We start from the raw sequence: 23,561 nt of genomic DNA, 5'->3' as shown, positions 1-23,561 counted from the left end.
AATTACATAATAGTATACCATGAATGATAATTTAACAATCAAATCTAGGTATACCACCACTATGCTCATAATATTGGAGCACTGTCTCCCATCTATATTTCTCCTAAGATTTTAAAAAAGGAAGCAGAAACCTATTCCCACTTCCTTCCCCTTTTTCAAGGGGAACAAGGCTTTAAAATTACAGGCTGTATGCCTGTAATTCAAGAATACTGCACACGATAGCATAAGCAGCCTCATAGCCAAGTGGGTAGAGCACAGATCCAAACAAGGGGCCAGCCTACAAAATGTAGACTGCTAACAATAAGTAGCCCATGCAGCACCACTTATTTATGAAGATTAAGCCACCAAAGAGTTGGCATGGACATTAATAGCCAAGAATATAATACAATTAATTTAATCAGTAGCCTATAAACTGCATGCCAGTCCTGCTCAAAGTTAAATACTCACAGGCAGTGGTGCCAGCCAACATCGGCAGAAGCCATACCCAATACTAACATTTCACTGCAAATTGTCTTTCACCCTTTGCTCTACACCCATATTTTTCACAGGATTTGACAAGTAGAGGCAAGACATTTTATGAAACAATGTAGATTTTAGTTCCTAACATGGCAAGGGAGCATGTTATCTGCAGACAATTACCCTACTTAGTCATTTAGAGTAGAGTAATAAACTTGGAGGACAAGAGGAACAGGAAATTAAATTTTTGAAACAGCTGCTGTAAGCTAGATTACCAAGATTAAAGTTACATATGGTGAGGCAACACCTATTTAACTCTTCAGTCAACAGCATAGTTACATTATCAACTTCGGCTTTCAATGAATTGCATTATATAAATTTTCTGGTTAATAGCCATATTGGCTTGTGATTAAAACTTTAGGTCTAAGCAGGTTAGAACAAGAATAAAGCTAACTGCAGAAGGGCTGTTCGCCCATACAAGGCAGCTCCTTATATCCTTCCAATCTCTTATTGAAGATTTAACCTACAGTTTAAAATCTAGGCATCCCACTTGCACAATGTGACGCAGTAACTGGTTCCACCAAACAATGTTCACCCAGGTCTTTCCTAAAGCTGATGTATCATTTATACCCTTTGTTTTGGGTTATTTCTTGTGTATACCCTCAATACCCCATTGATATTCCCTTTGTTAGGACCATTTGTCCACTTTCACACTTATCGTGTCACCAATTCTTTACCTTTTTACAGGCAGGCATTTAAGCCTTTTCAATCTTCAAATAGGTTTCCAATTTGTGGGATTAACTTTTGTCATCCTATGTTGGATGCGTTCCATTTGCCTAATGAACATTTATGCATTTTTATCACCATAACTGATCCATTTTGTAATAAACACCATCTAGCTCATATGTACCATTATTACCTAGCCTCAAAACCTAACATTTGTCTGCATTAAACTGCATCTGGCAATCTTTACCATTTCAAAACTCTTTAGATACTCAAGTGATGGCAAGCATTTATTTCTTTTCCCATTTTTTTTATTTTGCAATTCTGCAATTATTCCTGCTCAAATCTTCAACCGAGGTCCCAGGAGAGCCTTGATGCACTACTTTCAACAGTCCCTTTACCACTTAAACTAACCATTATACTAACCATTTATACTAGCCATGCCCTAAACTTTATACAACACTCCCAATATTGAGTGCTTTTATTCAATTTTTCCATGTGGCACTATCAAAAAACCTTTGCTAAATTCAAGGTACACATCACAAACGTTATCACTATGTTGCCTCAACTATGCAAGTGTTAAATCAAAGTGATTTGTAAAACTAAGCAATTCATGTATCAAGTTAAGTTTTACCCAAGCTAAATCTATATTTACAAATATTTGTATTAAAGTAACTTTACCACAATAGATTTAAGCCAATTGCCATAACTTGACAAGGTAATTTACTTGTAATTACACAATTTATCCCCCCTCCACCTTTATATCACTATCGATACCCATCAAATCTCAGAACACCCTTAAATTGGTTATTAGCACAAATTACAAAACCGCGCTTAAATACACATTAGAGACTCTTAACTTACCGGCTGGTCAGCCACACCCGGACACATCCTCCCCCAACACAGTTCAAACAGTTACTACAGACCTCCGCTCGCAACAAGCCACACATCACTTACGGTGTCCAGAAACATATATAGACTAGCAACTGACCCTAACACATATTGATCATAGCGTAACGCGGGGTTAATGTGTAGTGCTGCTGTCAAAACATAGATGGCGCTCACCCTAATGGTCATGCTAATGGATATGCCTCTGTAACCCTTATTTGTGTAAAGGAGGAAATGTATATGTTTATCTCTCAGAATGTTCGGTAATACGTTTATTGCTTGTGATGTGTGTCTATGTATGTATTAACACGATGTACACGATGCACACGATGCTTTCTGCCCGAAACGCTGCGCGTGCTAGTGGCTTTACAAGACTGTAATTACCATATTTGTATCCTCACATTCCTTATGTACATTCTTGTATATGCATAAATAAATAAATAAATAAATAAATAAATGTACTGAACGGGGTGAGAATAGCTTGAGCTACCTAAAGCCTATTTCATACCTCATCCCTTTGTGTATTTTACCTCAATAAACTGATTTCAATTTCAATTTCAATTTCTGTAACCCTTTCCACTACCGCCCACAAGATGGGTATGGGGGGGGGTACATTTTATTTTAGATATATACAAGAGTTGTTACATTCTTGTACAGCCATTAGTACGCTTAGCGTTTCGGGCAAGTCATTAATTAATCCTGGAATAATGTAAGACTTACTCGGTAAGTAGATCCTATTACATAATAAATTAAGTAGATCCTATTACAAATGAACTAAACTAAACCACTTGTCAGGTCAATCTGCACTTTAAAATCCATACAGAATAATATAATAAATTTTCATTGTGAACTCCCTAAGTTTGGGAAGATTGTAAACGTTGTCATTTGTCAGTCCAATTGGGACTTAGTTTTAGTGAAGACAAGTGATAGTTCATTCACTTGTAATATTGATGGCTGTCTTGAGGTTATCTTGAGATGATTTCTGGGGTTAGTGTTAAGGAATCTTACAACTAGAGAGATTGTTATACACAAATCACTGTGCAGTTGAAACTTTTGTTTTTAATATATCTTAAATGTTTTGTCGCTGTTTATGCAACATAGTTATAAATATGCATTCTAATAGTTAAGTTTTTAAGTTTTTCATGCCCGAAACGCTTTGCGTAATAGTGGCTTTAGGCATTGTATGTACTAGCCCTAACTATAAATCCATCACTCTTTGTAAAATCTCTTGTATGTATGTACCTTACCTAAATAAACATTTGATTTGATTTAATATCACCTATTAAATTTGCGAGTTTATTTCTCCTTGCCCGAAACGCTATGCGTACGTTTTTTAGGTATTGTATGTACTAGCTCTATCTATAAATCCAACATCATGTTTGTAAATCAACTATGTATGTACTTTCCTGAATAAAATTTACTTTATTAGTTAGATTAACGTACAGGAGTGTGATCTGCCAGCAAACACACTCCAGCCAATAATATGTTTGGGATAAGTCGCTCCACATTGTCGCTTAAATCGTCAACTTTAACCTCCTTAAGGTTTTGTCCCATACTTCTTGGGGAGCGGATAGGCGCACGCTCCTCTATTTGCACTCCTCTCTCGTCCTGTTTAAACTCGATTATGGTTGCCCTGCATACTCTTCTGCTTCTCCTTCTACTCTTCGCCGTCTTGATGCTTTGCACCATACTGGGTTGCGTCTCGGCTCTGGTGCCTTTCGTTCGACTCCCGCCCTTAGTTTGTATGTTGACACTGGCTTTCTCTCTCTTCAGGACTGCCGTGATTGCTACTGTCTTCGCTATCTTGCGCGGTCCTTCCAACATCCTTCCTCTCGCCTCTGTCGTGCATTGACTTTTCCTCCTCCTGTGGTTCCTGTTCCTCTTCATTGTCTCCCACTTTCTGTCCAGTTATCTCGCTTACATGATTCTCTTTCTGTTCATATTTCTAATGTTTCTCCTCGTATTGTTCCTTCATTACCTCCGTGGAGAGTCCCCCTTCCCAAGTTTTGTACGTCCTTGACTTGTATTACTAAAGCCTTTACCCCTCCTACAATTCTGAAAAGCCTCTTCCTTGAGCACTTTTCTTCGCACTCCCACTCTATTTCCATCTTCCCTGATGGGTCTAAGTCTGCGGATGGTGTGGGCTACTCTGTTGTTTTTCCTGACCGTACTTACATGTGTCGCCTCCCTTCGGAGGCTAGCGTCTTTACGGCAGAACTTTATGCTATTCTCTATGCTCTTTGTCTCTTGCTTTCTCATTCTCATTCCTCCTTTGTGGTTGTAGTTGATTCTCGTAGTGCCCTAGCTCATGGCTCTAGCTAGGGTCCTTTAATCCTGTCCATCCGGTGGTCATTGAGATTCAACATTGGCTGTTTCTTATTTCTAGTAAATTTAAATCAGTAGAGTTTTGCTGGGTTCCCAGCCATATTGGTGTTTCAATGAGCGTGCGGATGCTGCCGCTAAGGAAGCTATCCGTTCTTGTCCCATCTCCCGTAAAGGTATTCCTTATTCCGACTTTTATCCTGTTATTCATTCTTCCCCGTTGGCAGGGTTGTTGGTCCTCTGTGGTTGGTAACAAGCTGCGTACTCTCAAACTTAGTGTGTCCCCGTGGCCTTCCTCCTACCACCGTAGGGACACTGCTTTGGCACGGCTGTGGGTTGGTCATACCAGCTTAACCCACGGTCACTTAATGGAGCGCCGCCCTGCTCCTTATTGTCCGAATTGCGTTGTCCCTCTTACAGTTGTGCATATCCTTGTTGAATGTCCTGACTTCCAGGACGAGCGTGTGTCTTGCTTTCCGACCGTCCCTCGCAGTCACTTGTCTCACTTGTCCCTCGATAGAATTCTAGGTGAATCGGATACTTTTGATATCGTTCGCCTTATGCGTTTTTGTTCTCGTATTGGCATTCTTGGTGATATTTAGCGCCTTCTGATTATTTTGCACTTTGATGGTGCTACATGGCCTTCCCGGTTTGGTGCCTTCTTTTGGTAATTACCTTACCTTCATTGTTGTTTCATTTTAATGTGGTAGTTGTGATATGGATTGTTTCTGATCAGGGGGAAGGAAGACACCAAGTGTTACGACCCTGGGTTCTCCAGTGGAAACCAGAGGTCAAAATTGAGCTATTAAACTTCCTAGTAGTACAGTTGGCGCATTTCGAATGGCAATTGTTTGTATCTTCCCTGCCAGACGTAAGACTATTATTGTTTCTCAAAGAGCATTTAAAGACTGAGCTGGGGGTTGATTATTAAATAATAACATAGGCACCAACTTTGCTTACTAATACTTTCTAATCATTCATAAAGTAACAATACGTTGCATAGGGGAAGATCTTTAATGTGCTTAGCTGCACGATCAATTAGGCTCCTTCCGGCACCACGACATGAGGGAGGCAGCTGGTCGCTAGCTCGCTCTTCTCTCTGGCTGGTGTCGTGCGGATAAGACCTACTCTGTGGCTGCACCCCTACTCTCCTCCTTCTCCTCTTACTTATTTCCCTTACCTGAAGTTCCTGTATCCTTAAGCTAAGTACGGGGCAGTAGTAAGTGTACCTACTCTGGTAGTAACTATTGGTGAGACCTGGGGTTAGTATTTGCCAGTGTTTTGTTTACCCTGAGTGTTGTGTTTTGTATTAGGGTACCACATGGTCTCACTACCCCAAGCTGCATCCAGCTTCAGTGCTTATCCAGTAGTACTTTACCCTAGCTTGTTATTAGTGTAAACCTTGTATCCTGTCTATGTGGACCAAGGCTTTTAACGTAAGATAGTGTGGTAAAGTTATTATTATTATTGTTATTGGTGAGTGTATATGGGGGGTTGTTAAGGGGTTAATAAATAAGTACATGAATTACAGAGTATCTCTTCTTCCAAGGTGGGAGCGCAGTGATCAACCCTTAGACTAACATATATGGTCTTGTAGCAAGTTATTACTACTGTGGATAGTTTATTTTGGGGGCCGGGCCTTTTAGCTCTCCCATATTTGATACTCTTGTCTTCTAACTACCTTTACCCCTTAATAGTACCAGTACCCCATAGAAGCCCCCACATCTGTTATTTGTAACACCAAGTCATGGGGGCGTAATTTTATTGACATGATAAATAATTCTGCAGAAGTAAAACAGGCTTTTGAATAGGACTTAACAAATGTATAACATAGCCGTGGCTAACTCAAAGTACACGAAACATCTTAAATTGTACACCCGTAGTAAATTAACGTAATCTTATAGCCTAGTAACAAACTCTGCAGAAACCTAATGCCCGTAGTAGTAAGCATAGCCTAGACATGGCAAACACGTTCTGCAGAAACCTAATGGCAGATGAAATATAATTAGAACTAGATATAACAGTCAGGACACAAAGGGGAAATAAAGTGTATAGACACAACACTTAACGGAGCCCTACCAAGACATAATGGGAAATCCTAGAATTAACAGGCGGGCAGAAAATACCTAGGCTGATATGGCAGCAACCACTCTCCAGGCTACCATATATCTTGGATAAGTCGCTCCACAAAATTGTCGCTTGGACCGTCGACTTCCAATGGCGTCACCTCTCACATATTTACGTTTCATTTCGTTATGAAATTAGATTATTTCAGAGTAAAAATAGGTTTGATCATGTTCTACGTGTAGCACCAACATTATAGTAAGTAAATATACCATATTTCTTCATTACTTACGTAATGCTAGGACGATTTGTGTAGTTTTGGCCTGATTTGGGTAATTCTATGGACCCCTACGGGGGTACATTTTAAGTTAATTAGTCCTCAGACATGGACATGTTACATTTGTTAATTCCTACTTATATTATTTACATGTTCTGCAGAATTTAATTTACTAATAAAAAAATTTAAGCCCATTCGGCCTGTGTCTTTTTCCCCCTGGTCAGAAAAAACAATTTTTTTACCGACGCCCTCCCTATTGATGAGAACTACAACCTAATGAAGATAAATGTTAATTTTATGTAGATACTGTAATAAACGAAAGTTTTTAATGTCATCAGAGAAGCAGAAATATAGGCAAATTTTAAATCCCTTGTCATTAATATAACTGAAGTGAAAGCAAAGATATATGCATTTTGATAGTTACAAAGACAGCTCTTTAACACGGGTGGAACACGAACAAGGGGAACTTTAGTACCCAAATGAGCCACAGAGATATTAGAAAGAATTTTTTCAGTGTCAGAGTAGTTAACAAATGGAATGTATTAAGCAGTGATGTGGTGGAGGCTGACTCCATACACAATTTCAAATGTAGATGTGATAGAGCCCAATAGGCTCAGGAACCTGTACACCTGTTGATTGACGGTTGAGAGTCGGGACCAAAGAACCAAAGCTCAACCCCTGCAAGCACAAATTAGGTGAATACAGCTGAGGGGCGGGACCAAACAGCTGAAGCTCAATTCCCTATGCATAACTAGGCGAGTCCATAGGAATTACCGTTTGTCCTGGCGCCATCTATGTTTTGACAGCAGTACTACTAATGTTCCCACGTTATGTGATGATCCCTATACGGGTGGGTGTTACGGTCAGTTGCTCTTCTATATATGTTTATGGACAACGTAGGTGATTTGAGGCAATTTGCGGCCAGAGTGAAATAGTATCCACGCGGTGAGTGATGGAGGAGGATATATACTGCTGTGTACTCGACCAGCGGGTGAGAGGTAAGTTATATCGAACAGTTATGGGGAATAGATGGGTTATTTTAAGCGTAGAATGTCAGGTAACCGGTAACTACACAGATGGGGTAGTGGTTTTTTTAAGTCTTTATTTACTAAAGTGGAACATTACATTATGCCTTTAGCTGAACAAGTCTACTGGTGGGGGAAGTAGACGGATTTTATGAAAGTATTTTACCTAAATATTTGTATTTGGTTAATTCAGACGTTACCAGGGAGGGTGTTCCTTTAATCTAATCTAAAAATTCTAGCTGGACAAAGTGATTAAATAAAGAAATTGAATAGAACGAAGTGGTTTGCCAGGGTGCTTAACATTTAGTTTAGTTCACTTGCTATGCAGCCCATGCTTAAAGAATGCAAGTTTATCATATTGAATTTACCTTAGTTTTACTGCATTTAATATACCGTTTTTACCCTATTTAATTATGTCGGGTAAAGGCCGGTCGTGGAAAGTTCCTAATATAGCAAGTTTTAAAGGAAAAGTTTGAGTTAACTTTAACGCTTAAGTTAGTGACCAATTAGCTTAGTCTATTGTGAGGAAAGTTACTAGAATCTAACATTGCAAGTGCCATTTCTCTACTCTTTTTGAGAAACATGACGAGATACATGAATCGCATAGTTTTATTACTAAATGTTCATGGATTAGGTTGCATAGTTGAGGAAATGGTGATAAGGTTTGTGATTTTGTGTACCTTGACTAAAGCAGGGATTTTGAGTGGCGCAAAATTGATAGGGGCTCGGATCATTGGGAATGCTGACTGAAGTTGATTAGGTCATGGCTATACCAAAGGAAATTGGTATAAATGGGGTTAAGTTGGGAGAAGTGTTGTAAGTAGTGCCTAAAAGCTCTCCTTGGACCTCGGTTATTCGCAAGATTATGGTTTAGACTGCAATAGTTGCAGAATTGGCAAATAAAAAAAATACAGATGCCCTATATAGTTTTGAAATGGTTAAGACTACCAGATGCAGTTTAATGCTGACAAATGTAAGGTTTGGGGGCTAGGTAAAGATGAGATAGATGGTGTAGATTAAGAGTATTAAATTTTTTGCAGGTGGTAAATTCTCCCAGAGCTGGCACTGCTCTCCAGCCTGGGATGTTGATTGGTTAGTCTTCAACTGCCTCCCAACATGGTAGTGAGGTCCTGAGCTGACATGCAGTGAGGAATGTGGAAAGCTTCCTGAATTGGCACATGGTATGCCTCCCTTTCAAACCAGCAGCTGGCACAAATGTTCCAGCTAACATCAGAATAGTGGATGAAGCCCACACTAAAATGTAAGTGGTACAGTAAATGGACACCCCCCCCCTCCCTTTTGACACTGAGCAGTTGGGAGGAAAGGGGGGGGGGGGGGGGAGAAAGTGTGGCTTATAGTTCTATTGCTACAGAATCTTTTGCCATAAGCCAGTGGCAGTGCCTATTGGCACTTGCTATTCAGAATCTCCCCCTTACATAGTTAGTTAAAAACGAAATGCTGTAGAAGAGTAAACGATATGGAAGAAAATGTAGAATAGAACCAGTAAAGAGCAGAGGTACCATAGGCACAATCAGAGAACACTGTATAAACATCAGAGGTCCGCGGTTCAACGTCCTCCCAGCAAGCATAAACAGAGGCTACAGTTAAGGAATTGCGCCCAGTAAATCCTCCCCGGCCAGGATACGAACCCATGACATAGCGCTCGCGGAACGCCAGGCGAGTGTCTTACCACTACACCACGGAGACTGTTTGTGATGATTATATGATTGATGAGGATTAAGCCACCCAAAAGGTAGCACGGGCATGAATAGCCCATAAGTGGGATTCTTGTTAATCACAGTTGATTTTTTTTTATAGAGGCTGGTATTATCCCCTGATTCCATGTATAACTAACCATCCTGTGAGATGGGAATATTTAATGAACTTATAGCTAGTTTTTTATATACACTGTGTAATCTTTCATATAGAATAGGGTAGAAGCACATTACTGTGTATACCTAAGCTTGTTAATAATAACAAAAAAAGTTAGTTTCTATAGATAGGGAGAGCGATGGTTCAAAAATCCTTCTTTAAAATATGAATATCTTTCCTATCTCACTAAGATCTAATCTGTGATTAAAATGCAAAATTGACTGTCACTGCCTTTTTGATACCGTATACAATCATAAGCTTATTTGTGAATCTCTATTAAACAGTAAATCAGAGAGCGTGTAAGGTTCCGTGTTCCATGTCCGAAGAAACGGGGAGATTTTACATAAATACAGTACATGATAGTTTAAGTAGCGAACGCATACCAACAAATAACGATTAGTATCTATAACAAAAATATTGTTCTATGGAGTTGATTTAACTTCCAACCATGTATTTTTAAATAATCTTTAACGTTTTCTGGCTAGTTATGTTAGATTTGATTAAAAATACGCATTCTACTTGTTAATATCGTTAGATTTGATTAAAAATGCGCATTCTACTCGTTAACATCATAAATTAAATTTGCGATAATTTGAGCAGAGAAGTTCGACGACTGGATCACTGTGTACAGAGGTTGATATGCCAGCAAACACTTTCCAGAGAGCAATATATCTTGGATAAGTGGCTCCACGATATTGTTGCTTCCTTTCTTCCTTCCTTCCATCGACTTCCTTTGATATTACACATTTACATCTTATTTTGTTATGAAATGATATTTTTTCAGAGTAAATGTTTTCTCATTTTGTGCATCCAGTATCCACATTATAGTGAGTAAATATACCATATTACTTCATTGCTTACGTAATGCTAGGAAGGTTTGAGTAGCTTTGGGTCTTTAGTGGACAGAATCTCCAATAGATGGGGGGCGAGAGTCGCCCCATCTCTCTCGACCGGGCGGGACTCGAAACTTAAATTAAAATTGCTATATCATTGGTCTCCAACATGATATATTTTCTTTGATGCACTCACAATAACGATTATAGCTGTCTTTCTGGAGGCATGTAATATTTTAGGCTTTATTAGCGTATCTTTGTTAATTACACAACATATTGGCAAGTGATACTAGCAGTGAAATCTTTTCTACAAACTCTTAGCCTTTATAACACCCACTGTCCTATGCTTGCAAAACAAGTCACAAGCAAAAGACTTAACAATCCTTGGCTTACAAAGGGAATACTTAAATCCATTAACAAAAAACACGACCTTGAGAAGAAGTATAGGCTAGGAACAGTCTCCAAAGAATTCTCAAAGAATTACTCGTTATTGCTATCTAAAATAATTAGACGAGCCAAAACTAAATACTATGAAGATAAATTTACCCAAATAAAGAGCAACATTAAAAAAACTTGGAGCACAATTTCACAAATATTGGGATCAAAGATTATTTTAAATAACAAACCAACACTCCTTTCCAATAACGTTGGTCAGCTTTCAGCCTCTGATTCTGCTATTGAGTTCAATAGGTTCTTCTCTTCCATTGGGTCATCCCTTGCAAATGATATTCCATCTTCCTGTACTGATGTTAAGGACTATCTTACAGGTAACTATCCACAGTCTCTGTACCTAAAGCCTACTAGTTCCACTGATGTCAATGAAATAATCCTTTCCCTTAAAACCAAGTCAAGTGCCCTCGAGGAGATACCAACTTTAATTTACAAAAAAGCCTCCAGATCTCTAGCCCCTGCTATTGTATTGCTCTTCAACAAGTCACTTGAACTCCAAACCTTTCCTGACATTCTAAAAAAAGCAAGAGTAACCCCTGTCTACAAATGTGGTGATCTCACTGATGTTAACAACTACAGACCTATATCAATCCTGCCTAACTTGTCAAAAATATTCGAAAAGCTAATCTACAAGCAGCTTTACTCTTTTTCTAGCCAAACACAATATACTTAGCTCTTGTCAATATGGCTTCAGACCCAAAAAAAAGCACTAACGATGCACTTATTAGTATGATTAGCTTAATTCACGCAGCTCTTGATAAAAAAGGAGTTTCCTGTTGGGTTATTTGTGGACCTGCGTAAGGCTTTTGACACTGTCAACCATCAAAACCTTCTTCTTAAATTACATCATTATGGAGTCAGAGGACACTCCCTGCAATACCTCAAATCTTATCTTACTGACAGGCTCCAGTATGTTTCTGTGAATAATAAAATTTCTCCCACCCTACCCATCAACATTGGTGTTCCTCAGGGCAGCATACTTGGCCCTCTCCTCTTTCTCATCTACATTAATGACCTTCCAAATGCCTCCCAACACCTCAAACCAATTCTATTTGCTGACGACACAACCTTCATTTACTCCAGTCCTGACCCCCTTGCTCTAAATGCCACAGTAAATACTGAGCTAGAGAAAGTCCATCTTTGGCTAACTGCCAACAAACTCACCCTTAACATTGACAAAACGTTTTATATTCTGTTTGGCAATAAATCCTCTAATCAGATAAATCTCAAAATAAACAATACCCAAATTTGTAACAAATTAGATGGCAAATTCCTTGGCGTTCTCATCGACCACAAGCTGAATTTCCAGGGGCACATTCTAAATATATCAAAAAGTTTCAAAAACTGTTGGCATTCTTTCTAAGATCAGATATTATGTACCCCGCCCTGCCCTGGTTACTCTCTATTACTCCCTCATCTATCCATACCTCAACTATGGTATTTGTGCTTGGGGTTCTACTACCCAAAATCATTTACGTCCTCTTATTACCCAACACAAAGCTGCTATTAGGACAATATCCAACTCTGGCCCCAGACATCACTCGGTACCCTTACTCAAATCTCTGAATATGTTAGATATTAAGTCACTGCACATTCTCTCTTGTGTATTATACATATATAAAACGCTGAACTGTAATGCCAATCCTGACCTCAAAAGCTTCATTGAAGGTTGTAACAGAACCCATGAGCACCACACCAGGAATAAATAGTTTTGATATTCCTAGAGTACGACTTAATCAAACTAGAAATGCTCTACAAATCAAGGGACCCAGAATGTGGAATGACCTTCCCAACCATGTTAAAGACTGTACCTCTCTCAACCAGTTTAAGATAAAAACTAAACACTACCTAATAAATTCCCTGTAACCCACCTCACTCCTTTCTTGTCAACCCATGTCTGTTATTTTATTTTATTATTATTTTTTTTAATCAACACTGTCTGTCAACCTATTGTATTTGTGCTGCTTTTTCAGTCATGTTCCCCCTTTTTTTTTATCTTTATTTGTATTTGTTTTCAACACTTTTTATTCTTTATGCTCAATTAGTATTAAGTTCTAGATATTAATGTTTTTCTTGCCCGAAACGCATTGCGTAATAGTGGCTTTAGGCATTGTATGTACTAGCTCTATCTATATATCAATCCATTAATGTAACATCACTTGTATGTATGTACCTTACCTGAATAAACATTATTTATTTATTTATTTATTTAAGTGCGTAGGCGTCTGCACTCCATTGACCGAAAAGCTACTGAACGCCACTATAAAAACATATATATCTTCACTTGAGCTTTAAATATGTCTAATGTAATGTATTTAAAATAAAGCTTTTATTTCTTAAGACGTGTAAAACATTTGTTTATTAACGAATTTACGTAAAATAAACATTCTTCTGAGAGTTGCTCTGTCGCTCAGTCTATGCGGGGGTCGGAGCTCGGCGATTATTAAAATACATGAATCTTCATTAGAACTTTAATTATGTCTATGATAGTGTTTAAAATGAGCCTTATATTCCTATCTTTCTTGAGGCATATAAAAAATTTAAGATTATCAAATTTACGTGAAATAAGCATTGATCTGAGTGTTGCTCCGTCGATCGATCTGTCCGGAGTCGGAGCTCGGCTATTATAAAAGTACACGTATCTTCGCTTTAAATTTAAATATGCCCATGGTAAGGTATTTAGAACGAAGCTTGTATATCTGTCTTTCTTGTGACATATAAAACTCTTACGTTTATTAAGGAATCTGCGTGAAATAGGCATGGTTCTGAGATGAATGCTGCGGTTTTCGAGTTTGACGAGCGATGAAAACTGCCACTTTTATACAACTACAAATATCTTCGGTTTTACTTAAAATATTTGTCTGGTAGAGGTTTTACATATAGATCGCGTTTCTTTCTTCTGACTAGTAAATAATTTTGGTTTAATCAGTTATCAAGATGTTTTCAACAATATTCTTACAGCGTTCGTCTTTTCCAACTTGGGCGACCCTTTTGGAAGCGCGATACTTGGGTTAACCCATCCTATAGTTGGGTCTGTTTCCAACTGGGGTTCGAATATCGGTAAGGAGAGCGTCGGCCATGAAGCCTTGTTTAAAGTATGAATATTTTTCCTCTCTAATAAGGTATAATCTGTGGTGGATTCACAAACTGTTTTATATCTGCCTTTCTGGTAACATGTACAAATATAATCTTTATTTGTGAATATTTGTTAATAAAGCAATATATCAGAGGGCGTGTAGGGTTCGGTGTTCAATGAACGAAAAGGACTGGATCACTGTGTACAGGAGGCTGATATGGCAGCAAACACTCTCCAGGCGACCATATATCTTGGATAAGTCGCTCCACACAATTGTCGCTTGGACCGTCGACTTCCTATGGCGTCACCTCTCACATATTTACGTCTCATTTCGTTATGAAATTAGATTATTTCAGAGTAAAAATAGGTTTGATCATGTTCTACGTGTAGCACTAACATTATAGTAAGTAAATATACCATATTTCTTCATTACTTACGTAATGCTAGGACGATTTGTGTAGTTTTGGGCCGATTTGGGCTGATTTGGGTAATTCTATGGACCCGTCTCAAGTGGATTGTGGACGGCCCGAAACGTCGTCGTCTCTCTTCACCTTCTAGTGTGTGGTCTGGTCAACATACTTCAGCCACGTTATTGTGATTCCGTTTTTTTAGTTTAGTTCATTTATTATGCACCCCATACCCATCTTGTGGGCGGTAGTGGAAAGGGTTACAGAGGCACATAATGGGCTCAGGGACTGAACCCCACAATTCATTTAGCTAAGCAAGTTACAATCTTGATGAGCTAGTTACAAAATTCAATATAAGTCATCACATCAACAATGGGTTCGAGATCGACCTCAAGTACAGGTTCTAAATTAAGCAACTGACATATGTGGAGAGCTAGTGTCAAAATTTATATGTTTGCCCCTCGCCTGCATTCCTTACACAAGTTTCTGAAGGAGAAATTTGCGTAATATTTTTAATCTTATTCGAATATCATGGATCAACTACATACTATTGAAGGCTCGTAGTTTAGTTTTGAGAAACCTTGGTATTTCTCAGTAAATTATAATAACGAATTTATGAATTATTATATGTAAATATTTCAATTGGCGCCAAATTATAATATATGTACAATATGCTCCATTGTATATAGCATCATATTAAAGAAAATGAATCATTTATTATGTATTATAGAAAACGTATAGAGTAGGATATACTACACTACCGCCCACAGGAAGGGCGGTAGTTCTTCAACACTAACGCTTGAGTTTTCTTCAAATCGTAGGCCTCTTGCTGGCACTCTAATAGAACTAGTGACTGAAGTGTATAGAACTTACAACACTACTGTAAGCGCCTCTCCAATGAGCGCCTTTGTGACATTTGATCAAACCTAACTTAACGTACCTAACCTATTTTAACATAACTAAGTAATTCATGTTTTTTCTATAATATAATAATAATTGGAATAAATCACACTGGAAAGAAATTTAACAAAATAAAGAAATCACTATGTTAAGCAAATTAGGCCTTGCATACTAAGCCAAGTAGTGCAGGTTAAATAAGCGGGTTAAATATTTGTATTTGTATATATAAACTGGAAGTTTTGAAATATAATACAGTAGCTGCAACTAAAGTGATAATACCAGACTGGAGCAATGCAATTGGAACATAAAGCAATAAAAGTATTTAAAAAGAAATCCCAAATATTTTTCCACATATGCAAAATTAAAAGCCTCCTCCGGTATTGGACCTATAGTGACTGTTCATGCACAAAGGATAACAATGAAATTAGTGAAATCATAAAAGAACATTGAGGCTATGTTTAGCACTACACTAGTGCTAAACATAGCACTAGTGTAGTGCTATGTTTAGCACTACACTAAACAACATGAAAGTTCAAGATCTGAATAGCTTCTGATATTCAAACCCTCCCGACAACATTACACACAGAAACCACAATTGCGTGATGCATCAAATGAACAAATTGTCGATTAAGGCAGCGTCTGGGATGCTCTCGGACGCAGGTTCGAATCCTCGTAACGGCCCTTGTGGATTTGCTCCCCCTGACAATATAGCATTATAGCAGTTATAAATGTGAACCCAGCAAACTTTTGAAAGAGAAATTGACAACATATACTTCGACAGGGTTTCTTGGAATTCCATATATGGACTCCAGGTCAACATGGAATTAGAACAGGAAGATTCTCCCTTCTGGAATTACTCAACTACTATGACAGATTCACAGAAGCATTAGAAGACCACGTCAAAAGGATATCATCAGCGGCATATGCAAGATTTGCTAATAACAAAACTGGCTTTAGAAATTTGTGTTAGGAATAATTTCGAACCTTGTATATCACATATGTCAGACCAATCCTGGTGAATGCGGCTCTAACGTGGAGTTCACACCTCAAACCACCAGACTATAGTTTCAGAATCACGAGGTATCAGTTATGAGGAAAGACTACGTGAATTGAAGCCCATGTCATTGGAAGACAGAAGAGTTAGGGGAGACATGATCACAAAAAAATTTTAGGAGAATTTATAGGGTAGACTATTTAACGCAGGGTACTAGCACAGGGAACTCAGGTGGAAACTTACAACCCAAATGAGCCACAGACACATTAGAAAGATTTTTTTCAGTTTCAGATTAGTTAACAAATGGAATGCACTGGAAGTGAGTGATATGGTGGAGGTAGATACCATACACAGTTTCATATGTACATATGATAGATCCCAATAGGATCAGGAGCCTCTACACCAGTTGACTGACAGCCGAGACGCGGAATCCCAAGAATCGAAGCTAAAATACAATTTGCCCTTACGCCATCTGTGTTTTGACAGCAGTACTACTAATTTACCTACGTTATTCCCGTACTATTATACGGCTGTTATGGTCAGTTTCTATTCGTCATATGTTTCTGAACAACATAGGTGATCTGAGACAGGGTGCGGCCTCAGGAAGGCTGTAGTTCTGTACACAGTGTTCCGAGAATACGTGATCCTTGTGGCCGATCATCAGGTAAGTGGAGAGGCCCCTCGGCTTTTATCGTTTTGAAGAGCATCTTTCACTTAAATTGTTAATTCACACTGTTAGGATGTGTAGTTAGACATTTACATAGGGTCTGTCTTGGTTAATGGTTATGTAGTTATTTTTAGGGAAAATTGCGTAAGAGAAATATTTTTACGTAGCCTACATAGTTTCAAACTTTTTTTTTTTTTTTAACTATATATTCGTTTTTGTTTTTAATGTTGACTTTTTGATCACATCGACTGTGTAGTAAATGTAGTTAACTATTGTGACTGCCAAGTCACTATAATTAGCTTAACTGCCTAATAGCCTATAGTGACTGCCAAGTAAATGGCTTGATTAGTGTACTGTTGTGGTCTCGTCTTGAATGAATCTTGGCGCTTTTCAAGTCAAAACTAACTTGAAGTAAGGTATTATAAATAATTAAAAATGTCTGCTTCTAAAGCGTGGGTTAGGTGGTTTGGCTAGTGTTAATAATCGGTACCATTTTTACCATAGACGCTTGCATTCTTCATTGAAGCTCTTTATTCTTGTGGCATTAGGTTTTATTACTACACGCATACTGCGTAATCTTTATGTAGTTTACTTCAAATTGGTTATCTTAAACTAGCATTTTCTTCGAACTACTACACTTACCGGCCACCCCTGCACTGCCCTACTCAAATTTCTTTATGCAAATTACAGAGTTGCAGACTTCATGCATTCCATAAGTGAAATCTTTCAACCCATTTAGTTATTCTGCTTGCCGGCAACCTTAGGGTTTTCACAACGCGTAAGTCGTACTGATAGATTATAAGGGGTTATCTTGAGTTCTCTTGAGATGATTTCGGGGCTTTTGTGTCCTCGACCAGGCCTCCACCCCCAGGAAGCAGCCCGTGACAGCTGACTAACACCCAGGTACCTATTTTACTGCTAGGTAACAGGGGCATAGGGTGAAAGAAACTCTGCCCATTGTTTCTCGCCGGCGCCTGGGATCGAACCCAGGACCACAGGATCAAAAGTCCAGCGTGCTGTCTGCTTGGCCGACCGGCGGGGGGGGGGGGGGGGGGGGGGGGTAGAAATAGCCTAAGCTACTCTATCCCATTGAGATGTATTTCTTTCTTATCTCGATAAACATACTTGAACGTACTGGTATAACTAGGTATATATACCTCCTTAAAATTTTGTAACAAAGTTTCCGCCACGCAGAATCTTTAAACTGGTTAAAAGTAAACTTTGTATGGAATATATATATATAGTCTGCAACCCTGTAATTTGCTTAAGAAATTTATATAGGGAATACAGGGATAACGGGGCCAGTTCTAAACGTGATTTTAATTTTTGAAGCTAAATTACCATAATTGGTGTAGTTGTAGGCAGTGTTGCTACATAATTACCTCTTGCATCTATTGGTACTTTCTATGACAGCACTATACCGCAGCTATCCAAAGCTGAGCTAGATTACCGTTAGAAAATAGATTATAATAGGCTTGTGTAAAGATAGACGTATTTGTAGCAGCGTTAAAGCATGGTCAATTCTAAAGACGTTTCGTAATTGGTATTAATGCTAGAAATTAAGGCTCAAGCTGGGGAGACTGACGCCACTTGCTTAGTCTTACCGCAGTAGATTGTATTATAAATGTAAAGTAAGTTGCTTTATTGGTCCTAGTTGTCATCTCAAACGATAATGTTTTGACTAAAATGTCCAACCTAGTGACCTAGCAATTCGGTTTGCTAAACTGGTTGATACCTGGTTGATGGGGGTTCTGGGAGTTGTTCTACTTCCAAAGTCCGGCCCGAGGCCAGACTTGGCTTGTGAGAGTTTGGTCCACCAGGCTGTTGCTTGGAGAGGCCCTCAGGCCCACATACCCATCACAGCCCGGTTGGTCCAGCACTCCTTGAAGAAAACAATCTAGTTTCCTCTTGAAGATGTCCACGGTTGTTCCTGCAATATTTCTTATGCTTGCTGGGAGGGTGTCGAACAACCGCGGACCTCTGATGTTTATACAGTGTTCTCTGATTGTGCCCACGACACCACTGCTCTTCACTGGTTCTATTCTGCATTTTCTTCAATGTCGTTCACTCCGGAGTTCCACCTGAGCAGCCGTAGGGTGAAGACGTGTCGTCTGAACACTCCGGCAGTTTGGGGAGGTTGCAGTTTTCGCCGGCAGGGGGTCTCTTACCCTCCCTGTCCAGTGTTGTTGCCTGCCTGGCTGCGTGCTGCCGTGGCCGTTTTGACATGGGGGGCCTGGCCATTCCTCCTGTGTTGCGGGTAAATTCCGTGGGCCTGGAATTCACGTGTAAGGCTGGTTATCCGGCCATTGAGTTAGTTATGTGCGACATGCTTCGTGTCCCGGTGGAAGCTGTGTATGGCGTTGAGCTTGTTACGGCCCACCGGGTGATTGTCAAGTTCGTGGGGGAGGAGGAGTATCGGGACTTCCTCCGGCGGAACGAGGGGCGTTCATTGCAGTTGCCGGATGGCGCCGGCTCCGTTACGATCTCGGACCGAAGTGGTGCCCTGACATACGTCAGTGTGCACGGTGCGCCCCTGGAGTTCCCTGAAGACCTTCTCCGGCGCTTCTTCGGGAGGTATGGTGTAGTCATCAGTGTGCGGGTGAACAAGCTGTCCTCGGGGAAGTATGCTGGGAAGCAGACGAACGTCCGTACATTAGGTATGCGCCTGCGGTCGGATATCCCATCTTCTGTCCGGCTGCTGGGCTACTACGTTCGGGTGTACTATGCCCGGCAGCCCCGTACTTGTTTCCGGTGTGGCCAGTTGGGGCATCAGGCTGCCGGGTGCTCTGAGACACCTGCTGCACCCGTTAACTTATTCCGGGAGGAGGATTTCCCGCCGCTCCCTCAGGGCGTGGATTCCGGGGGATGAAGTGGAGCAGGTCCCAGTCGCTGCTGATGCGGCCCCTCCTGCGTCACCCGACATGCCCCCGGTGCTTGTTGTCCCTCAGCCGAGTGCGTCTGCGTCTTCCTCGACTCCTGCTGCTGCACCTGGTCCTGCACCCTCGCCAGGTGTTCCGGCTGTGCTGGGTGTTAAGATATATCGTATCTTGTTATTTCATCGCATAAAGGCACGATTATTTAAGTCATACGTTCATTATTACAGGAAGAACGAGGTTAACAACCATGGAGGTCGTTAACTGTCGGCACGGTATGGCTCGTCTGGTGGCGGGAATTTCTGTTAGCCAATCAGAACCACCGGGCGAGATAACGTGTGCTGGCCGGAGCATGTGGAGAGACAGACATCTACTCCCCTCCATTGAGTCAACAGGCTGTCGTCGCGTGTGGATGTGTGACCAACGGACCCAACTGTTAGTGTGCTCCACCCTCACGAAGGAAGAGGACCTCGAGGCATGGTCGACGTTCTTGAAAGTTATGGGAGATAACAGCTTTGAGATTTAGAGGTCGGCGTGGAGGTAACGCGCTGATTTTCCTGATAGTGGTACAAATTGCAGGAAAGTAGATGATTTATAAGTGGGAAGATCAATCGGACAAGAGACGACCGTAGCATGGTCGTAGTATCTCTATATATATTTAACTGTACTTGTGTACAATGCACACACACATATATATACATGTAAAATATTGTATATAAGGTGATTAGAGATATATCACAATATATCCATGATGAAGTTTTATACCATCTTATTTTCTTGTCCTTTGTCAGACCTCAGCACAAAGTGTGTCGCACCTGACAACAGGTCCGGCTGAGGCTGACACCTGTTCAGATCCATGTACCCCGTTGTAGTACAACGAAGCATTAGGATAAACATTCAGAATAAACTAAATTAAATGTGTTGGGTTGTCAACAGTTCGATCCCAAGTGTTGGGGGGGGGGGGGGGGGGCTGCGGAGCATCCTGTTGTGTGCGGCCCGGTTCCCCATGTGGTTGAGGCTGCTGCAGTACTGCGACGGGCGTTGGTTCGCCCGGTTCGTGAGGGCCGTGGTTCTGGGTCCGCCTCCGGCTGTGAGGATGTGCGGCCAGTGCCCAAGCGTTCTAGGCGCTCTTCTACTGCTTGGGCTGATATGGAGGACTACGACGCGGGTGGAGCTTCGGGAGATGGTGTGGCGATTCCGGTGCCTCGTGCTCTACGACGCTGGTGGTGGCTGATGTCCATGTGTCAGCTGTTGACGATGATTGTGCGTCTAATTATCTCCTGTTCTTTCTCCTGCAGAAGGTTCTCCGCAGTGGGAGGTGGTTGCTCCTACGGGCGTAGATGGTGTGGATCCTGGTGCGAGCCGAGGCATCAAGCTGGTGCTGAAAAAGGATGCCAAGCGCGGGGGGGGGGGGGGTCCCAGCAGGTACAACGTTCAGTGGTTGAAGAGGGGCCCTGTGAGGCAGCTGAGGAGGCTCCCAGTGTGCTGCCCATTGCCCGGCCTCGTGGGAAGGTGCCTCTCCCTCTCATCTTGGCCTCCGTAGTGGCGATTGATGCTGACCATCCGTTGAAATTGTTGACCGTGTGCGTCCTGATCCGTGGTGCCCTTCTACCATCTGGAGTCGCCGGGCTAAGTGTTTTATTGTAGGTGTGTCAGAGTTAATGCCTGATCCTCGTACGCTCAATAGTGACTATGTTTCGGAGGACATTATGCTACTTTGGGAGGCGTATTGTATTCGCTTCCCGGCGGACGAGTGGCCGGACAAGTATGAGATCTTTTCGTAGTGTGTGTGCTTGCTGTGTGTTTGGTGTTGTGATGTGTTGTTGTATTTTTCTTTTGTTTTCTTGTGTTTTTGATGTCGGCCCTTCAGGCCGGTGTTTAGTGACTTTGTATGGTTGTGTATTGATTTGTTTGTTTCTTGATGTACTTTGTTGTTGCATTCTTGGTCCTTCAGGCTAGTTGTGTTTATGCCTGATTTGTTTTCAGGTGTGCGTGTTTATTGTAATTGTTTATTTTGGCCTCGCCTTTTGTTTACGGGGCGGATGGCTTGGTGTGTTTTTTTTATTAATGTATTGATTTTATGTTGCTTTACCTGTTGTACGTGTTTGGACAGTCTTGTGTTTGCACTGTTCTGTTTCCTGCTATGACTCTTGTTGTATGTTTTGTTTTTCTGGAGGTGTTGTTTTGTACTGTGATTGCTGGATTGCCATTGTATTCTGTTTTGTGCTTTGATGTATGCTGTATTCATGTTTTTTTTTTTGTATGTGTTTTGTTGTGCTATGCTGTCGGCCCTTCTGGCCGGTGGTCTATAGGTTTTCCTTTATGTATTCTGTATTTTTATTGTATTTAATTTGTATGCTCTGCATGTAAAAATAAAAATAATGTCCGAAATTCGACTCCTGAGCGTGATTTTTGAGCCGAATTTTGACTCTCTGCACCTATTTTCATTTTCAAATTACGACTTTTTATACCGAAAATATGCCAATTACTGAAAACGGCTTTTGATATCGTTCGCCTTATGCGTTTTTGTTCTCGTATTGGCATCCTTGGTGATATTTAGCGCCCTCTGATTATTTTGCGTATTTGATGGTGCTACATAGCCTTCCCGGTTTGGTGCCTTCTTTTGATAATTACTTACTTACTTACTTACTTACTGAAAACGGCGATGGGTTATATTTTGCCCAAACCCCCCTGCAGTTTTCAAAATATCTGAAATGTCCGAAATTTGACTCCTGAGCGTGATTTTTGAGCCGAATTCTGACTCTCTGCACCTATTTTCATTTTCAAATTACGACTTTTTATACAGAAAATATGCCAATTACTGAAAACGGCGATGGGTCATATTTTGCCCAAACCCCCCTGCAGTTTTCAAAATATCTGAAATGTCCGAAATTTGACTCCTGAGCGTGATTTTTGAGCCGAATTCTGACTCTCTGCACCTATTTTCATTTTCAAATTACGACTTTTTATACCGAAAATATGCCAATAACTGAAAACGGCGATGGGTCATATTTTGCCCAAACCCCCCTGCAGTTTTCAAAATATCTGAAATGTCCGAAATTTGACTCCTGAGCGTGATTTTTGAGCCGAATTCTGACTCTCTGCACCTATTTTCAAATTACGACTTTTTATACCGAAAATATGCCAATTACTGAAAACGGCGATGGGTCATATTTTGCCCAAACCCCCCTGCAGTTTTCAAAATATCTGAAATGTCCGAAATTTGACTCCTGAGCGTGATTTTTGAGCCGAATTCTGACTCTCAGCACCTATTTTAATTTTCAAATTACGACTTTTTATACCGAAAATATGCCAATTACTGAAAACGGCGATGGGTCATATTTTGCCCAAACCCCCCTGCAGTTTTCAAAATATCTGAAATGTCCGAAATTTGACTCCTGAGCGTGACTTTTGAATCGAATTCTGACTCTCTGCACCTATTTTCATTTTCAAATTACGACTTTTTATTCCGAAAATATGTCAATTACTGAAAACGGCGATGGGTCATATTTTGCCTAAACCCCCCTGCAGTTTTCAAAATATCCGAAATGTCCGAAATTTGATTCCTGAGCGTGATTTTTGAGCTGAATTCTGAATCTCTGCACCTATTTTCATTTTCAAATTACGACTTTTTATACCGAAAGTATGCCAATTACGGAAAACGGCGATGGGTCATATTTTGCCAAAACCCCCCTGCAGTTTTCAACATATCTGAAATGTCCGAAACTTGACTA

At 40.5% G+C, this 23,561-nt stretch overlaps 2 long non-coding RNA genes across 11 annotated transcripts in view; one reads left to right on the top strand and one right to left on the bottom strand.

Moving 5' to 3' along the window:
• Positions 1 to 23,561, bottom strand: part of LOC138365529 (uncharacterized) — a 560,302-nt gene that overhangs the window by 9,612 nt on the left and 527,129 nt on the right. For 5 of the 10 annotated variants that reach the window (XR_011228886.1, XR_011228884.1, XR_011228893.1 and 2 more), the window contains exon 1: positions 2,044 to 2,195. The exons of the other annotated variants lie outside the window; for them this stretch is intronic. This is a non-coding gene — a long non-coding RNA (uncharacterized lncRNA). Of the gene's footprint in view, positions 1 to 2,043; positions 2,196 to 23,561 lie in introns of those variants that run through there. 10 annotated transcript variants of the gene reach the window in all.
• On the top strand, positions 6,941 to 9,243 carry LOC138365528 (uncharacterized). The gene is made up of 2 exons (XR_011228877.1): positions 6,941 to 7,728; positions 8,796 to 9,243. It is a non-coding gene; the product is annotated as an uncharacterized lncRNA (long non-coding RNA).

This window comes from Procambarus clarkii, chromosome 17 (genome assembly GCF_040958095.1).
Source record: "Procambarus clarkii isolate CNS0578487 chromosome 17, FALCON_Pclarkii_2.0, whole genome shotgun sequence".
In the NCBI taxonomy this organism is placed as follows: domain Eukaryota; kingdom Metazoa; phylum Arthropoda; class Malacostraca; order Decapoda; family Cambaridae; genus Procambarus; species Procambarus clarkii.
Note: the sequence above shows the minus strand (reverse complement) of the source record. Positions and strands in the feature narration are given on the sequence as shown.